Source organism: Lacerta agilis, chromosome 4, assembly GCF_009819535.1.
Source record: "Lacerta agilis isolate rLacAgi1 chromosome 4, rLacAgi1.pri, whole genome shotgun sequence".
NCBI classification, from domain to species: Eukaryota; Metazoa; Chordata; class Lepidosauria; order Squamata; family Lacertidae; genus Lacerta; species Lacerta agilis.
The window spans coordinates 34,544,484-34,563,855 of record NC_046315.1 but is presented as its reverse complement, the minus strand read 5'-3'; the positions used below and the strand labels follow the sequence as shown (position 1 = coordinate 34,563,855).

Below are 19,372 nucleotides of genomic sequence, written 5' to 3'. Positions count from 1 at the left end.
AGTTATACGGTTATTCTCTTGTGCATTTTAAGTATCTGACTGCAAATAAATTGAGTTTGAAATCTGGAAATCTATGATAATTTGGCATATGTTCTGAGTACCATGTTTTCTTCACCTAAGTTGCATCCAAATGTACCTAAAAACAGATTCTCCCCACCACCACCACCAGTGGATGAGCCTGGCTTCCTCCTGCTTTGCGCTCTATACATATTACCTACCAGCAATGCAAATGTTAAAAAAGACTGGGCTCCCTCAATGTTTCAGGCAGAAGCAGTTTCCCCTGAACTCAGTTCTAGAATGAATAGTTTATCTGTCAATAATGTGGTCAGTGCGCTTCAAAGAGCACAGCAACCACTGCTTTTAAGTTGGTATTCATACATGAGACAGTGACCATCATGGGCCATATTAGACAGAACATTGCAATATCAAAGTAAGGAATATATATATACACAGTCCTTGGTGTACAAACTACAAAACCATCACAAATACTCAAATCTATTTGATTCCCCTTCCTGTTTTTATTAATGCAGTAGAAGTGGCACTAGCCCCTCCACAACCTCAAAACTCCCTTTAGAGGGACTCAGTTATGATAACTTGATCTCCTATCCCACCCTTTCCACCCCACCCATCACTTAACTTTCCTTACTGCTATTTGGATTGTTTAACTGGTTATGTTTTCTTTTTGTTGTTGTTGTTGCCTTGTTTGTTTGGTGTGCTACATTATACCATGTTCTTAAACTCTGCAATTTCTGCAGTTTTACTTTGTATATGTTTTCTCAAAATAAATGAAGTTAACATACGCTGAGGATGACTTGATACAAACTGCAGTTCCTCATTAAGGCATATCATATGATATCCTCTTTGGACTGAAGTTGTTATCCACAACAGTTTTGAGGGGGCAAAATCACTGATATTTGCAGATGTTCATTCACTTCTAAATTATATTCCTAAATTATATGTGGAATAACAGCAGGACAACGAAAGTGGGCTTTTTGAGCCCTTATGGTTGCTAAGAGACTTATAGATTGTGAGCCTGGAAGGATAAATACCAACCATCTATTATACAATGGTCTGAGGACTTCACTGCCCTGGCTACATTTAAACAAATATACAGTGGTATCTTGGGTTAAGAACTTAATTCGTTCTGGAGGTCCTGAAACCTGAAAGTGTTCTTAACCTGAGGTACCACTTTAGCTAATAGGGCTTCCCACTGCCGCCGCGCCGCCACCACACAATTTCTGTTCTCATCCTGAAGCAAAGTTCTTAACCCGAGGTACTATTTCTGGGTTAGCCGAGTCTGTAACCTGAAGCGTCTGTAACCTGAAGCGTCTGTAACCCGAGCTACCACTGTATACATTAGTTTCATGTGGATACCTATTTGGACATCTGGTTGGCTTAAATTAACTTATATAGTTAACTTAAGATGCACGTACTGTACCAATAATGTGAACTGGTGGTGGTTTGTTTTGTTATCAGTATTCTCTTTTTATTTCCCCCCGATTTTTAGTGACATTTGTTCCTGCAAATATTTATTAACATGAGTATCATTCTCTCTTTGTTTACAGTTAAAATACTACACCAGCGGTTTAGTTAAGTGGTTAACTAACTTCAAAAGTAAAACTTACATATAGTGGTCAGGGCTTTTTTCATTCCGGAACTCACCAGGTGGGCACCATTGCCATTATAATAGAACAAGGGAAGTGCTCATGGTGAGTTCTGGCACCTTTTCTAGGAAAATAGCACTGGTCAATGTGTTGGACTTAAGGCTGGGGAGACCCAGGTTATCATCCTTGATTGCCCACAAAGCTTACCAGGTGACCTTAGACCAGTCACTTCCCTCAGTCTCACAGAACTGTGGTTAAAAGAGCAGGGGGAAATATATGCCTACCATTCTGACTTCCTTGTGGGGAAATTAGGACAACAAATTTTAATTCTTTGATATACAGTATTATTATTGTGGCTGGAAATTTTATGATTAGATCTAATTTGATCTGGAATAAATGTGGCCAAAATCATAGCTTAAGGCACAATACAGGCACATAAGGCCTGTTTCAGAACTTTTGTTCCCCAAGTTCTACTTTAGTGTTTTGTCAAGTCTAGTACGTATTTACCCTCCTACTGAACATGCTCAAAAGATACAGAGATGAACTTCTGTAGGTAAGGCTCACCAGTCTGGGGTCTACTATTTATAATGCCCACATGTTCCCACGTAAATATTTCAAAAACAATGTAGTCCTGTGGCATTATCTCTGTGTTGTTAGTTCCTTTCATGTTATATTATTAAAGCTCTTTGATAGGTTTGTGGCTCTCTCCTGTTTCAGTTTCAATTTCTTGTCATGTAGGCTTTTGCAGCAGGACAAAATACTATAGAAATGTCATACTAAATGTTAAACTAGAGAGGTAAGAGGAAAGCTCATTCCTAGTATAAAGCATGATTTGTCAGTGAATCAAAGCTGGCGCTACCATGAGACAGATCAACATGACTGCCTCAGCTGGCAGATGCTAGGGGGCCTGGTGGAAATCCTCCAGCTGTCCTCGCCACCCCAAGTCTCAGCTCCTGGCTGTCCCCTTCCCCTGAATCTGCGTCCCAGCAGCATTGCTTGTGTGTTGCTGGCCTGGGATGGCTGATGACTCATTTAGTCATCTTCTCCCAGAATGCCACTGACAGCACAACTGGGAACGATCCCCTGGGAAAGATCTCTTTTAATGTAGAATGCTTTATTATGTTTTTGTATATTTTTGAAGCGGCCCAGAGTTGCTGGGGCAACCCAGTCAGATGGTCAGGGTATAAATAATAAAATCATTTTCATCTGATCGAGTGACCCAGCAGAAAGACAGACGGCCAAAAGCCGTGCACTCCAGCAGGTATTGGAAGCGTGTATGTTGCTTTGCTCACAAAATGCACACTGGCACCATTACTGCTGAATCTGTGTAAGTGGGCAAGCATCAGGTAGAATAGTGACTGAGCAACAGCCAGTTTTTAAGAGCAAAGCTGTGGGCGCTACCTAGCCTGCTCTGCAATCCCTAAACTAGATTGCTGTTCTTAGGCAAAGTGTAGAATATATGCTGTGCAGTCATGTTGTCATTACTGAAGTAAATGCTAACTTAATTCAGCTTCTGTATGCTGAACTGGAGGGGAGGGGGGCATCTTACCCTTCACATCAGACAACAAACTGTCTTTGGATGACACTGCCATCAACCCACTTTTCTAGAAGAGCTTAGAAAATGAAAGCAGACCATAACCTAAATCTGAACTGTAATGACTAATGGAGAATTCCCTCCCTGTGCTTCTACATTAGATATCAAACCCACTAATGTTTCCATAGTATAAAAGCAAGAATACAAATCTAACCCAATTTAAATGAACTATAGATTCCAGTATTAAGCACAGCTTAAGCATCCTCAGCATACTTTCCCAAGCAATAGTTTTGTGTGCAGAAAGAAATAAGATTTTATTGCATATAGTTATATTTCTAAATTGTAAAACTATTGCTTATTTATTTATTTATTAAAACCAACTAGGCAGTTGGTACTCTTTGTGGATCAAGTGACTTGCGTGGGAAATTTCCCTCCCAAAGCTGTGCGGTTTGGAATGTGCTGCATATAGCAAAACAGGTTTGCCATAGGTTTTTTTTTTATCAACTTAAGCCATCCATCTCACTTTGAGAAGAATAACATGCATGAATTGAGGTTATTATTGTTGTTGTTACTACAAAATGCATCTCAAAAGCTGTTAGAATGTGAACTAGAACAGAAAGGAAGGCGGGGGGAAATAATTTTACTGTTAAAATATTTACTAGAAATATAAAACAGATAATACTCTGGCAGAATAGCGATTATGAAGCAGGTTTCAGATCAGTGTGAACCTTTTAAGTTACTGAGCCCATGACATTTTGAGGCAAGTGTTCTGTGCTATTATTTAAGATTACAAACCATTTGCTCCAGAAAATGACCTATTAACCCACTGATTTCAGCAAGACTTTTCTGGTCACATTAGCTAGTTTGAAGCTTTGTCTAAACTATCACAATTTAAATCAAGATTAGAAATTGCTACTATGGAGTCCTGTACACTGCACTTTACTACAGAAACAGTGGGGATATGGGTTTTCAAATAGGTGTTCCAATTATTAAAAGCCAGTTTCACAAGTAGCAAGCCATGACATGGGTTATATATATCACTTAATTTTGTGCATGCACCAAGCAAACTTTGGATAAGACACACAAAAAGTAAAGGCAGCTAAATAGTGCATATGTTTTTATGTTCTCCAAAACCCTTCATCAGACTAGATGGCAAACAAAGAGGTTGGGGTAGAGGAGAATTGTGGCTGATATTAAAACTGTGAGTTTGCATCTGGTAAGTGTTAAGGCTGGACGCGGGTGGCACTGTGGTTTAAACCAGTGTTTTTCAACCTTTTTTGGGCAAAGGCACACTTGTTTCATGAAAAAAATCACGAGGCACACCACCATTAGAAAATGTTAAAAAAATTAACTCTGTGCCTATATTGACTATATATAAAGTAATTCTCTTGAATTTTTCAATTTTTCCCACGGCACACCAGGCAACATCTCGCGGCACACTAGTGTGCCGCGGAACAGTGGTTGAAAAACACTGGTCTAAACCACTGAGCCTCTCAGGCTTGCCAATCAGGTCAGCGGTTCGAAATGAAAATAAAGGGGAAAGTGGGGAGATTCTACATATAGTTGCTTCTAGCAAACATGCAAACAGTGATTAAAGCAGATTAATTCCTCACCTGATCATGAACAATATAGGGACTTTACATATTAGTAGCAACACCTTGGACTTGGCCCAGTAGCAAACTGGCAGCCAGTGTAAATCCTGGAAGCAAGGTGTTATATGCTGGTGACAGTTTGCCCCCACAAGTAATCTAGTTGTTACATTTTGCACTAATTGCAACTTCTGGATCAAGTCCATGCAGAGTTCCACATAGAGTGGAGCAAAGTTTGTGCAGTAATCTAACTGCACTAATCCAACCGGGGTTACCAATGCATGGACAACTGTGGCTTATTCTTTCTCTGACAACAGTCTCACACAAACTCCCAAATCCTGTATGTAAAACACATATGAAAAGAATAATGTTTAATAGTACGAAGGTGCCCCAAGGTCTGGATTTTGGGATCAAGCCAGACCATGGACAAGTTGCTACTTGGCATTAGTCTCAAATCCGTAAATTTGGCTTTGTGAGCTACCTTCTATTCACAAACTACGGGATACAGTCCTCAACCAGTTCCCACTGGTGTACTTTTAGCATCAATTACTGTAAGGGTTTATCACCACTGCCACTGAGTATCACCAGTGACATACCAGCAGTAGTAATAAAGACAAGTAGGGTAAAGTAGTACGTGAAATACATATGAAATACTGTCTGGCAAAAAAGTAATATAACTGAAATAAAAAGCATGGATTTGATGGAAATACAGAATTTGATTTCATAATCTTCTGTTTATGCTTGTGGACAGCTGACCAGCCATTGTGTGATCTAGTAAACCTCTTCTTAGCTTCTTATAGCTGATATAGCTTGATATATATGCTTTGAGAAAAGTCTCCTGAAAAGAACAAGGGCTGCCAAGTCCCCCCATAGGAAGTGCACCTGAGTTTTTAATAGCTGCACAGCTTAATAAGTGATTTTCTTTTAATTCTGCCAGAAACCTTGAGGAAATGGAAGCAACTCCAAGATGCGGTCTTTTTTCCCAATTTTTGCACAGGACAATGAATAATAAGTCACCATATAGTTATTTTTTCCTGTTTCTACCTTTGATGATTTCTGATTATAAACCTTACATTCCTTTCTTATTACATACATTTCCCATGAAACCTGGAAATCTAATATCAACATTTAATTTGCTCACTGATTGGTACACCTGCCTCAAATCAGTAACGGATTCTGCTGCAATCTGTAGTCTTTAAAAGAAAACAGACAACAACCTACTACTACTACGACTACTCATAAAATCAGAGGATGGTTCACCTACATTTTATTTCCTAAGATTCTAGCCACCATGGATCAGTTCCATCAGCAAAGCGATTTATAGGAGTAATACCATATACTCACCCCAAAACAAGCATAAAATAAACAAGCTTCATCACAGCTGTACTCAGTGATGTGGGAGGGAAACTTTCCCAGTGCTTTATATTTTATGGATTCCCCCCCCCCCCCATTTCATACATTATTTTAGTAACCATGTATGGATGCCAAATGCATATAAATATTAGGTGGGTTTAGTAGTTTCAAATTTTTTAGCTTTTCCGGAAAGCCTACATTATTTATTTAGCAAAACTGTCATACCACTTGATTTTAAGAAAACCTCCAAGTGGTTAACAAAATTATAAAACAAAACAAAATTATTGATAAAAATGGTTAAAAACATGTATTTAAAAACTTTCAAAAGATTATAAAAACCAACAGTAGATAGAACAGTGTTTTTCAACCTTTTTTGGGCAAAGGCACACTTGTTTCATGAAAAAAATCACGAGGCACACCACCATTAGAAAATGTTAAAAAATTTAACTCTGTGCCTATATTGACTATATATAAAGTAATTTTTCAATTTTTCCCACGGCACACCGGGCAACATCTCGCGGCACACTAGTGTGCCACGGAACAGTGGTTGAAAAACACTGAGATAGAACATACATAACTGCTTCACGTGTGGATACATTTGCCTAAATGTTTTAAGCAGGCAACAAAAAAGCAAGCAACATCATGGGCTGTTCTATGCTTACTCCCTGCTACAGAATGCAGTTGCTGCACAAATGCACTTTCAAGGTGCATATGTGGCAAAATAACAGATAAGTCTGTTACATTAATTATATTTATTAGCATTGTTAGTTTCATAATTTAACCTACCTTTCTAACACAGAGGGCCTAGAACGCAGTCAGCAATAATTGTTGAAACAGGACTTATCCTTTTACAGATATTTATAGGGCTGGGTTTTTTTTGCCATTTGGGTTGGGGAAAATTGGGGGGGGGGGCAGGAGGGCAAGGAAGAGAAAGTGGAAGTCTTGTGCAGATTGATTCCCACCATACAAGCAGAGAAAACATCAATGGCTGCTGCCCAATTTGAATACAAAACAAAACAAAAAAATCAAAATCAACAAAATCAGAAGCAGAATATAGCAAAATAAAAAACTCACTGCACCCCAAAGTTATGCAAAAACCAAACACAAATATCCAACTCAGCCAAAATATAGGGGGGGAGCCCCTCCATCAGCAGTGATAGCTTTACACCTTCATCACCTTCGATTTTCCCTAAAGTCCTTCAGGAAATGCAATGGCCCAACACTCAGCATGAGGAAATATGGCCTCCCTAGGGTCAACATTCTGCAACTGAGGTGTCACAGGAGAAAAGGCCCTACTTCATCATGTGCCTAACCGCCATAACTCAGATGCCAAGCCTCTCATGTCAAACGGGAGGAGCCAAGTCTGAAAGTATTATTTTTAAACGATCAAAACTAACATTTTAACCAGGCCCTAAAATGAATAGGCAATCAATGAAAATGAGGCAATATCAGTTATTCCTGCAGGCAAATTCTAGTTAATATTTGGCAGTTGCATCTAGACCCAAATGAAGTTTCTATTCCAAGACAGCCCCATACAGAGTGCTGTCACTAGGATATAAGTGCTACTCTACAGCATTAATGATCCTAGTAGTCAATGTCCACTAGGGTTTATACATTGATCTTATGGATGAAAGGAATCATTTGAACAATTTCCCTAGTATAGTATCAGATAGCTATGTCCCAATTGCCAGTGTCTGAAAGTTGTTTTCCTGTGGAGGGAAAAGGCACTTGCTGAGGCCGCCACAACTAAAATCGATCTACTAGATCAGGCTGACCAAGACCACCTTGAAATGAATGAATGAACACCAAGAGAGATGTGGAAAGCACAGCTTAAAAGGCTGTGTTTTCTTGGGTCAGCAGCATGGCTTGGTATATTATACAGGTGCACCAAGATGCAAGGCTGGCAAAAGCCAATATATTTTGAAAGATATTTTGAAAGATAATGGTACATTGCCAACTTTTCTCTTTATTATAAACTTTGAATTTGCTGGAGTATTTCTAGCCTTAGAGTCAGATCTATCTTTCAAAGCAGTATCTAGGAAACATATGGTCTGCAGACTTTAAACCAGCCCCTCAAGCAATAAGGAGAATCTTGCTGGAATCTTAAGAATGTCAGGTTTTGTTTTGAGGTGTGTTTCCCCCCCCCCCCAAAAAAAAATATCATTAGGTCTCATGGTTTTGCAGGTAAGCATAACTGAAAGGCTGAGAATCGGAAGGTGAATTATATGAACTACAAATCTATCAGTTTTTCAGATCTCATGCTTCATACGCTTCATAATTCTGAGGACGTAACATCACGATACAAAAATTTTAAGCATAGTGATTCTAGATTGGTTGTGCAACGGAAAACTTAAAATGCCTCAAATGCTTATGAGGATGAAATCCAACAAAGAGAACACATTCAAAACTGCATGGCTCAGGAGTCACTTTGAACACATACAATGCACACGAACTCTGTGTGTTGGCATTTATCTGTGACCACTATCAGATTTTTTGTGGCATATGTACAAGAAAAAGAGCAGATCAATAGTAAGATGCTTGTTCTAATATATCTCCAAGCTGTTTTCTTTACAAACAGTCTTAAAATGAATAAAATAAGTTCTGAAACTCAATTTATATTAAAGAGCAGGTCCTGACAACTTGCAGCCAGTAACACTGGTTCAAGAAAAATCCAAATACATACACAAATACACGGGGCAAACCTGCTTCTCACAAAACTGCACACTAGGAAGTAACAGAGTATCTAAGAATGGGTTATTATGCTAACGGTATTTATTCCAATTTATTTTTTTACACATTTACGCAATTATATCTAACTTTTAAAGTAACTCATATTTCTGTAGAACTATAGGATACATAATTTTATGCTAAGAACATGTACCAGAGCTGTAGCCTGAAGATTAAAAATTTAATAAAAGTATATCTTTTCTAAGCAACTAAGGTAAAGGACCTCTTCATACATTGCATTTTAAAGTCTATACTTCAATGCACAATTTTCAGAGCAGGAATTTACAGTGAGATATTACTAAATATTTGAAACTATATGTATCATAAGGGAATATTCATCAGTGTGAGCAGGATCAGCTGCAATTGCCACTGTGGGAAAAGGGCTTGATGCTCTTTACCATAATACAGTTCTTCAATACAGAGTTCCCAGATACTGTTGTACTACCACTCCCATCATGCCCAGTCAGCTTAGAAAATGGTCAGGGATGATGGGAGTTGTAAGCTGCCCTAAAGCAATGTGTTTATGCCTATAGTCGTACCTTGGTTTTCGAACAGGATGCTTTCTGGTAATCCATTTGACTTCCAAAATGTTCGGAAACCAAGACACGGCATCCGATTGGCTGTTGTAGCGTCCTGCAGCCAATCGGAAGCCGCACTCGACATTCGGCTTCCAAGGCAAAGTTCGCAGACCGGAACACCTACTTCTGGGTTTGCGACGTTTGAGTTCCAAGTTGTTCGTGAACTAAACTGTTCGAAAACCAAGGTACAGCTGTATTACATATTTTTTCAGAGAAAAACCTATGGCATTTTTTTAATAAAAAAACCCATTAGTTGACGATTTGCTGATTTCTGTAATTCGACTACTGTAACTGCCTCAAAAAAGTTTCCAAAGCCATTAATTAGTCGAGAATGCAACAAATAGTCTTTTGCCACTGGGAGCATCAAAGTGCCACTTTACAAAAGCTGCATTGGTTTCCAAGCAAAATTTAAATTTCCAAGCAGCCTTTAAAACCCTAAATGGCTTGCAATCAATATACAGTACTTCAACAACCACCTCCACCCACAGAATCCTGCCCGCTCATTATGAACTGTTGGACAGGCTCCACTCTGACCCCTAGTGCTAGCTGATGTCTGATTGGGTGGAATGCAAAAGTGCATGAAGTTGCACCTAAATTATGAAATTCTGTTTGACCATCTCTTCTCGCAGTTTGCAGGGGCCTTTTTCTCTGGCAAGCACTGTGCTGCCAGCACTCCATCAACTCACTTTTCCTCCTTTTTTCCTGTATCACTTTATTTCTTTATAATCATTTTTTTCAATAAAATGTTAAAAAAGTTTATAGATCCTTGATTTTAAATCATTTTTATCTACTTGCTATCCCTCTTTCAGTTTTATTGTTGTAAATTGTAAAAAAAAAACAGCCACACATAATAACTGCAAGTTTGCATTTGTTTGCAAACTAGCACGTAGTTTGGTCCTAAGAACTTACACCACATGATCATTGTGACAATGAATAAAGATTGGGAAGAATGTTAAATGCTGAAATAACTACATGTACAGGCCTGAAAGAGCCACTTGCTTGGTAACCCGTGGAGAGTAATAGTTACCTGCAGGTGACCAGTCAATAAAGCTTTATAAAAAGAATGCTCACATTTAAGTGCACAATTAGGACCCGCAAACCAGTTAAACTCGAAAAGCATTCACTGGGGTCATTCTATATCCCAGTCAACCTGTCCATGCAGGGCTGAACAGTCCTATCTTCTGCTTTCAAGTTAACTGTGAATGCAATTTTTTACTGCACCTTGATTAAAATTTGCTTGGGACTGATGTCGATGCATGCAGGGGGCAGAGAAATAAAGTTGCTTTATGGCAAATATTTGGGGTCCATTAGTTAGCTACCTCTAAAGTAGAGTGATTATAATTAAACCTGCCTATTTCCTTTGAGTTTTATGAAAACAAATCAACTCTGATTCAGGAACTGGGCAATTAATTTGGCTTACTATTGCGTATATACCCTGCCTTACGTATATACCCCTTGAAGTTATATAAGATTATCTCTCATACAGATGCAGACTAGAGCCAGAGCTGCTTATCTTAGTTTCTCCCAAGGTTTCTGCTTCATGAGTTTTCAGGTCATACAAATACATCAGATGCAGTAAGCCCACTACACCAGTAAAATATCAGAAACTATAGATGGTACACTGTAAGTGTATTCACTTGTGCAAATGTTTAGAACTAAAGTATAAAAGCCATTATAGAGATCACTGTAAACTCCCCAGAAGGGCTGTAATGTTGTTTTGCACTGGGTTTTTTTTTTAAATCTGTACTATAAAAGAAAATAACACTTCAGTGTTTCTATCTGTTAATAGCTTACTATAGGACTGAATCCAGTTGGAGTCTATCCACTGATGGACTCTGATCCAGCTGGATTTCCCATTGGCAAAATAAGAAACAAGGCAATTTTTCTCTCTGTACCATCCCACAATACCTCCTACTGTGTTGCAAAGAGTACCCCAACTATCTAGAACAGATTTTGGAGGGCTGGGGAAAGGTGGAAGGGATTGCTGAAGGTCACCTCAAATCCCTGTCCTGTTGACAGATATCTGTATTGGTTCTAAGAGCCTTCTGTCAGAGGGATACGAATAGGATGCAAGTCATTAAAAAAATGCTTAAAAAGAAAAATACACCATAGATTTGAATCCAGACATAGTAGTAGTTGAAATAGGCCTACTGACTGAGATTACAGGACGTAACTTAGTCGAGTTCACTAATTTCACTAGTAAAATTTAGTTGAATACCATACATTGAACACAATTCTCCTAATTTCAATGGGTCTACTCCAAATGACTGTGTCTGGGTCAAACCCATTTCATACAAGAAAATATATCTACAGGGCTAAATGGCTAAATAAATTAACTAGAAAGATTCTCAAATATATAATGAATTGTTTAAATCAAGCCAAGTCACACATTTAAGTAGCAATAGTTCCTCACTAGTGATGAAAATCTGGGAGCAATTAGATCACAAAATTGACAGCAATGATACGACCCAATAAAGTAAGCAAACAGAAATAGACCAAATGGATATCAAAAGCTCTGTACATTAAAAGGGAACTGGATATCACTAATATAGGTTTAGGTAATACACTGCAATAATACTGTATAGCATATTTTTTTTCTATCTATTGAATGATATGTAAAATAGGAATTATGAGTTTATTTTTGTTAGTTGATTATAATGGGTAGAGAATTATATACTGTACAAAGATGTTGTATTCTATATGTTTATATAATAAAAATCAGAGGGGAAATGAGCAAAAGTTAAAATTCCACATAAATTTGTTTCACCTCAGCCACTATATGTGCACAAGTAACAAACACTAGAAAAGAAATATAATGAATTCTTATATGGTTTGCACAGGGTATGTACAAAATGATTTATATAAATCTCTGGTGAAACACTTTGGATTGTAGGTATCAAATGTTGAGTTACAATGCCCAATGAACTATACAGCAGAAGAGCACAATTCTCTATTTTACTTTGGCAATACAATACATAATACAAGGAGATAAAAGCCTGTTTTCAAATCTATCTTTTAAAGCTGCTTTCAGACATCTGGAAAATTATCCTAAATTAGTCTAAATATGGATTTCCTCCGGGTCAACGCCATGATGTCTAAAAGCAATTGTCCTTTGATTCATCTCAGGGCATTTACTCTCTAACCCTAGGGGTCATTCTGAAACAGAACGAAGCTTCTCAAGTAACTGCTCTGTACTTGCAAACTCCTGTAATAACCTAGATATGGAATCTTCATTTTTTTATACTCAGGAGCTTCTGCCGACTTACAATGAAGTTGCTCAATAAATTGAGCACAAAAGGCCTACAGCAGGACGACGACAAATTAAGTCAGTTATTAGCAAAGTTCACTTTCGAAGCTTTCAGAACTACTGTATTGAAAGCAGGAAGAGGGTTTGGACACAAGTCTTACATGACCTAAAATCTCACCAATCTCTTCCCTGTTACAGCTTAAACTATAATTTGCTTAAATAATTATGCATCAAAGATGCCGGAGGGTCCATTTATTGATATGAGTGTTATACTGTACCCACCTACACCAATATCTGCAGATATTATTTATGTATTTATGCCCATGGGACATAATCTAGAAAAGTAAGATACACCAGAATCCCATAGAGTTCTATAAAATTTCCTTCAAAGGAAATGTACATAGCAAACCAACTTTATTTACTTAACAGTACTAAATATCACTGATTTCAGTGAGACAAGCCTCATTTGCTCTGGTTTCCACCCGTGAAGAGCCATAAGAGTCATAAAAATATGCCTTCTTGATGTCTGCCTACACATTCTGTAAAGCAAAAATCTAAAGTACAGATTTGGAGGTGCAGGACCATGAAACTACTGCACTTTGATTTAAAATGTAACAATACTGACAGGTTTAAGGTAAGCAACCTGTTTGATTAAAGTTGTTGTTAATTCGATTTATACCTCCCTTTATCAAAAGAACACATTTTATGGAGCACAATAATAATCAACAGAACAGTAATAATAATATTAATAGTAGTAACAACAACAGCCCCCACCCACAGCTTTAAAAGGCCATAATTATTTTATGGCCAAAGGCCTGAGTAAAAGGAGTGTTTTAGCCTGGTGCCTAATGATATGTAATGATGGGACCAGGAGAACGTCTCTGGGGAGAGTATTCCACAGATGGGGAGCCACTACCAAAAAGACCCATTCTCGTGATGCCACCCTCCGAACCTCTTCGGGAGAAGGGACATAGAGAAGTGCATTGGATGACAAGTACAGGGCCCGGGGCAGTTCATATGGGAAGAGGTGATTCTTAAGGTACTGAGGTTCTGAGACGCAGCACTTTGAATTGGGCCCAGACACTAATTGACAGCCCATGCAGTCAGGGGGCAGGATTGGCATATATGCTCAAACCGTCTTGCCCCAGTGAGCAACCTGGCTATTTAATTCTGCACCAGCTGAAGTTTCAGAACCGACTTCAGAAGCAGCCCCACATATAATGCATTGCAGTACAGTGGTACCTCGGGTTAAGAACTTAATTCGTTCTGGAGATCCGTTATTAACCTGAAGTACCACTTTAGCTAATGGGGCCTCCCGCTGCTGCGCCGCCGCCACACAATTTCTGTTCTCATCCTGAAGCAAAGTTCTTAACCCGAGGTACTATTTCTGGATTAGCAAAGTCTGTAACCTGAAGCGTCTGTAACCTGAAGTGTCTGTAACCCAAGGTACCACTGTAATCCAGAAATGGGGAATCTTCTGAGGCTTTGCATGGCTATCATATCTGGGAGCAATAGTGGACAGGCTGAATATGTGCCTATGGCATAGCTGTCAACCTTTTCCCATTTTTGTGGGAAATTCCCTTATTATAGCATTGGGAAACAGCAGGGAGGGTTGACAGCTATGGCCTATGGACCCCAGAAACAGGAAACACAGTTTTTGTAGCAGTGGGGCTACTGTTCCCTTTAAGGATGCTTGCTTACAGGTAGAATGATTACAAAGTACAAAGGATAAGCGCAGTCAGCTATACAACACTCACCTATAAGCAAGAAGCTCAAAAGTGTCTGGATGATAGCTATCAGAGACCACTGCATTATACAATTATGTATCATAATATATATATTATGAAAAGCGATTAATAATGCTCAATCTAATTGAGGAGTTCATAAAGTTCCAAAATGATAAATTATAGCTCTCTGGAGAAAAGATGGGATAGAATGGAATGCAGGAATGCAAAATGGCAGAACTGCAAAATAGTTTGAAGAACTCTGGGTATGCAAGAGCCTCATGCCAAGCCTCAGGACATTTTACCCAATGATGCCTAAAGCATGAACATGACATGTTACTTTAAAATAATCAGCAGTATTCCACATTTTGTTGAAGAAACATACCTAATTTGAGTTTATACACTAGTTGATAGGATAGATGTTTAGATGTTTATTCGGCATTTGCACCCATCATAGCTGGAATAATAGCAGAGTGAATAAAATGAGTAAGTTAACTAAAGAACACTACTTTCAAATCTGGAAGATATTGCCAATACAACATACAGCTTATCACCAAAGGTTACTGCTACAATAAGGGAAATATAGTTTGAATTCAACTATTTTGTTCACCGTTCTTCCTCTGTCCCTGGGAAAACTGGTGTAATTGGGAAAGATCTATTTACGTTAGTCTGTTATGCTACTGGTGTGTTCTATAGCATTGCCCCTTATGTACATTCTTCCTGTGTGTAGTTTTTTGGGTTTAAATATCTCTATTCATGCTGATGTGTTATGTTTGCAACATTCCACCAGAACAAGGGACGATCTTGGTCCTTTCCACAGAGATATAATTACATTAACTTCAATATAAAAACATTAACTTCAATGTTTCATTTGTACCATCTTATCTTCTCCATCCACATCATAGTTATGCACTGCCTTGCAATGCTCAAAAGGAAAATATTGCACTAGTATACATAGATGGCTTCACCAGCGGAACACATTTTTTATATAGTACTGTGCTGGTATAAAGGCCCCTGCAATCTTCCCTATCCACTTTCAGTTTTGCAGAACATGCTGCCTTTTAAATATGTGAAGCAGCTGGAAAACAGTAAGGTTATTGGCTCTCCTCTGTCCATATCCAGTAAAACAAAAAACTATACATTATTTTCTACTGATTCCATTTATTCCATTGACTGCCTGTGATCCCTGCAGCTCTTTCATATGTGCAACAGACACAGGATTGTTATCAGATTTAGGAGTTTAGAGGCAAAAGCACGGGCCAGAGAGAACACAAAGCAACAGGCTCCTGGGCTCAGTATGAGAGAAGAGTGGTGTTGACTCAAGCAACAAGTTGCTTCTAAGAGCCAGAGTCTGAGATGTAACTCCATTGGACTCTTGAGTTACCCAAAGGCTGCTTCACCTTCTTCTGGCCTACAAGCACTAGTGGTACCAAAGCACAAGATAGCAGACCCCTCCTCTGACAAGCTGCCATAGCGTTTGAATTCTCAACACTTCACATAACAAATGCCTATTTGCCAAAATGCTGGCCCACAAGAAGACAAGAAAAAAGTATAAAGCTTCTTTAAAAAAGTATAAAGCTCCACAAATTGTTTTACATTATCTTATGTTTGACTCCTTGCTTTATAATTTATTGAAATGAACTCATTAACCTGCTAGTGTATCCAGTTTCATTAAGTCTGACTACTGAGTCTAACCCTAACTCTTAAGAGGTGTGAAAGAGCTCTCCTGTTAAGACCGTCAAAGGAATTCATTACTGAGGGGGCAGAATGGCTTTGTGTACAAAGCCCAATCTTTTAAAGATTTTTAACAGATTTGCTAATAGACTTGAACTGTTATGGATTTTAATATGTGAGTATTCCACCCTGATATCCAATGGGCACAAGATCAGGGACACTTTCCCCAATGAAATTAATAATGCAGTCCTATGCATACTTAATTTGTATAATCAGCCAAATAAACATACCGGTATATAAAATCAACCTGCACATTTCTTAACTATGTTCTCATGTCCCTTTGATTTCAGTGGAGTTTAAGCATGCCTAACACTCTCTGGATTGAACCCAGTGGCTTCAAGCCTACACAGATTCATGTCCATTTATCCAACTGGAACAGCATGTAAAAGTTGTCAGGATCAGAGCCAACACTTGGATTTATCTGCAGATTTTGCTATTAAAGTGTACTTAAATCCTAATGTATTAGGCAAATATATTTAGAGAGAAACTATATTCAAACACAAAAAGCTCAACAGAGTATGTACAAAGTTGAAGAAAATTCAGTTTATAGACACTTCTATTACGTTTCCAAGTAAATTACTTCAGTGCTTTCTTTCAAGGATATTCAATTATTCTTTTCTTTTTATATGGACTTTTTAACATGTTGTAGCTTTAATTGTCATTTTTAGGTTCCGGTGACTTTTAACATTACTCAGAGCCGCTCTCCAACAACCGAAAGAAACTTTAAACTGTCTCTGTATAAAGTTTTATGACAGCCACACATAATTTAGGATACATAATAATCAGAAGTATACGTATCCCTTTAGCATGGCAATCAAGAGCTAGACAGTACACATATAATCATTTTCAGTGCTAAGCCAGTCCTCTCTGAAAACTTCATTAACACAACAGTGAGGAAAAGAGGGAAAATGCAGACACACACACAAAAACAGCCTTCCCCATTATAAAACCCCACCAAACTTCAAGCAAAGAATCTAATTATATACTGCAGGATTATTTAAACATCCAGTTTGAGTTTTATATATTGATTAAATCTAATCTACTGTTAGTAATAACAACAGTTAGCATGTACATAGCACTTTGTGTTCAAAGTATTTCATATACATTATCTTGCTGCAACCCTTGCAACCAACCCTGTAAGGCAGGTAAGCATTATCATCTCCCTATTTCCAAAGGAAGACAATAGCTACCCTAGGAGTAGTGAGAGGAAAGATCCCTGATGCGTAACTTAGTCCCTTTGCCACTAAGCTACACCAGAGTACAGTCGTACCTTGGTTTCCAAACAGCTTAGTTCTCGAACATTTTGGCTCCCGAACGCCGCAAACCCGGAAGTGACTGTTCCAGTTTGCGAACTATTTTTGGAAGCTGAACGTCCAACGGGGCTTCCGCAGCATCCAATTGACTTCCAAGGTACGACTGTATATGGTATTATTACCATTAGTGGTGAGGTGTACAGATTAAACCCTTGCTCCTTAACATAAACACTTCAGTCCCCATAGGTTTTAATAAGCAAGGATAGTAGTCAACGATAGTCCTACTCAGAGTAAATCTACTGAAGTAAATGTACGTGCCTAACCTAACTTTAGATGGGTTTACTCTAAGTAGGACTACCCCAAGTTTCTATGAACTTTTTCTACTTTTGACCCAACTGACCTATAATATACGAAGTAGTTTTACAAGAAGAGTAACTTTTTTTTTTAAGTCAGCATTTTAGGACACAAGATACAACTTACATTCCTGTGAATTCAGTGGGTTAATAACTGAGGTTTGAAGAACTATCTTTGCTAGGAAATGGGAAGCCTTGGGCAAGGGAAGTGGGAGTACGGCTCTCCTTTCTCCTAACTTCTAACAAGGCATGCAATCTCGTACTCTATGATTGGAATGTCAACACAGAGAGGCTGCAGTAGTTCCAGTGTGAGGCGGTCACCCATTCCATGCTCTCGTTAGGGATTCTTAATGATCAAGGTTATCTGGAGTAATTCTTGAGCCTGTAAACTTGAAATATACCCCACTGTTTCTACCTCTGAATACCTATTTCTGGAATACAGCTACTAATCACCAATTCTTATGAACATTGAATATAAAACATAAATCATTACACTCCCCACCACCACCATTAATTACATGTTTCTGTTGTAAGTCATAGGATAGTTTTGTTTTGTTTTGCACTATTGGTGCATAAATACAGCATAGTATAATCATTAGGTTCAAACAGAATAGCCTTTGGACAGTCACTCATTATTCTAAAGTTATATTTTGCTGGCTATCATCTTCTTTTGAACACAATGGATCTACATGGTTCAAAATTCCCCTAAAACATCTAGAGCTGTAAAAAAATATTGCGCAAATAGTGACGATTAAATAGCTATTTAATTGACCTAAATTAATGACTGCAGAAAAATAAATAGAAGGAATGAGGAATTTCCAAAGAAAAGTGATACAACACTGAGGCTGCTATCCTATACCTGGGATTAATACTTTCCTGGGATTAATCCTCCCTAAATTTTAATGGAGTAGACAGGTATAAATTTGTGCTGAGAACGTCTTAAATGTTAAAGTCATATGGATGTTGTTCCCAACTCCTTGAAGATGCTTCCAGAATATTGAGTTTAGATTTAACTCTTAGGTTTGGACAGTATTTATAAACCCTGTTGCACCTCCCAAAAAACTACATCTTCTGTTATAAAATATTATTTGCAATTTTTTTAGGTTCCCCTCCCCATTAAAACTATTCAGCTTAGTGAAATGAATATTGGGATCCCAACATGGGCATTTTTACATGCTAATTTCCTGATTAACAAACCCCACATACCAACACAGCCCCCCTCCCAATTCCCCACAAACACTGCATGCTGTCACATTTCCTGATTGTGTCTAAAGAAAACATGTTCTCTAAGAAATCTAAAAACTGAACAAGCATCTTACATCTGAATGTAAGAGACAGGTAGCCAGTATCTCATTAACATCAATCTTTTTCTGTGTGTACAGTTTACATACTTACCCAGGAAGGCAAATGGAAATTACAGGCAGAGGAAAATGAAGCTATCTCCAAGCCTTTGTCATGTGATAGTGACCTATAAAGTATCAAATAGAGGCATATCATCAGCACATCATGATTTTACAATATTGCAGCTGGCCCACAACTGCACCAAGGCTAGAGGGATCCCAAAATTGCAACTTAATTTTGTCCCCCTTTGAACCCACCCAACAGTAAGTTTTTATTAAAATATGAAGCAATTCTTTGCCTCCAGAAGGAAAACACACAAACACACAAAACTGTCA

At 38.2% G+C, this 19,372-nt stretch overlaps 1 protein-coding gene across 1 annotated transcript in view; it reads right to left on the bottom strand.

Moving 5' to 3' along the window:
• The window catches only part of BBX (BBX high mobility group box domain containing), a 118,772-nt gene extending 99,608 nt beyond the window's left edge, over window positions 1–19,164 (bottom strand). Inside the window, 1 exon segment of the mRNA XM_033146682.1 lies at window positions 19,092–19,164. The gene's annotated coding sequence lies outside the window, so the exon portion shown is untranslated.
• Between the last annotated feature and the right edge of the window lie 208 nt (window positions 19,165–19,372).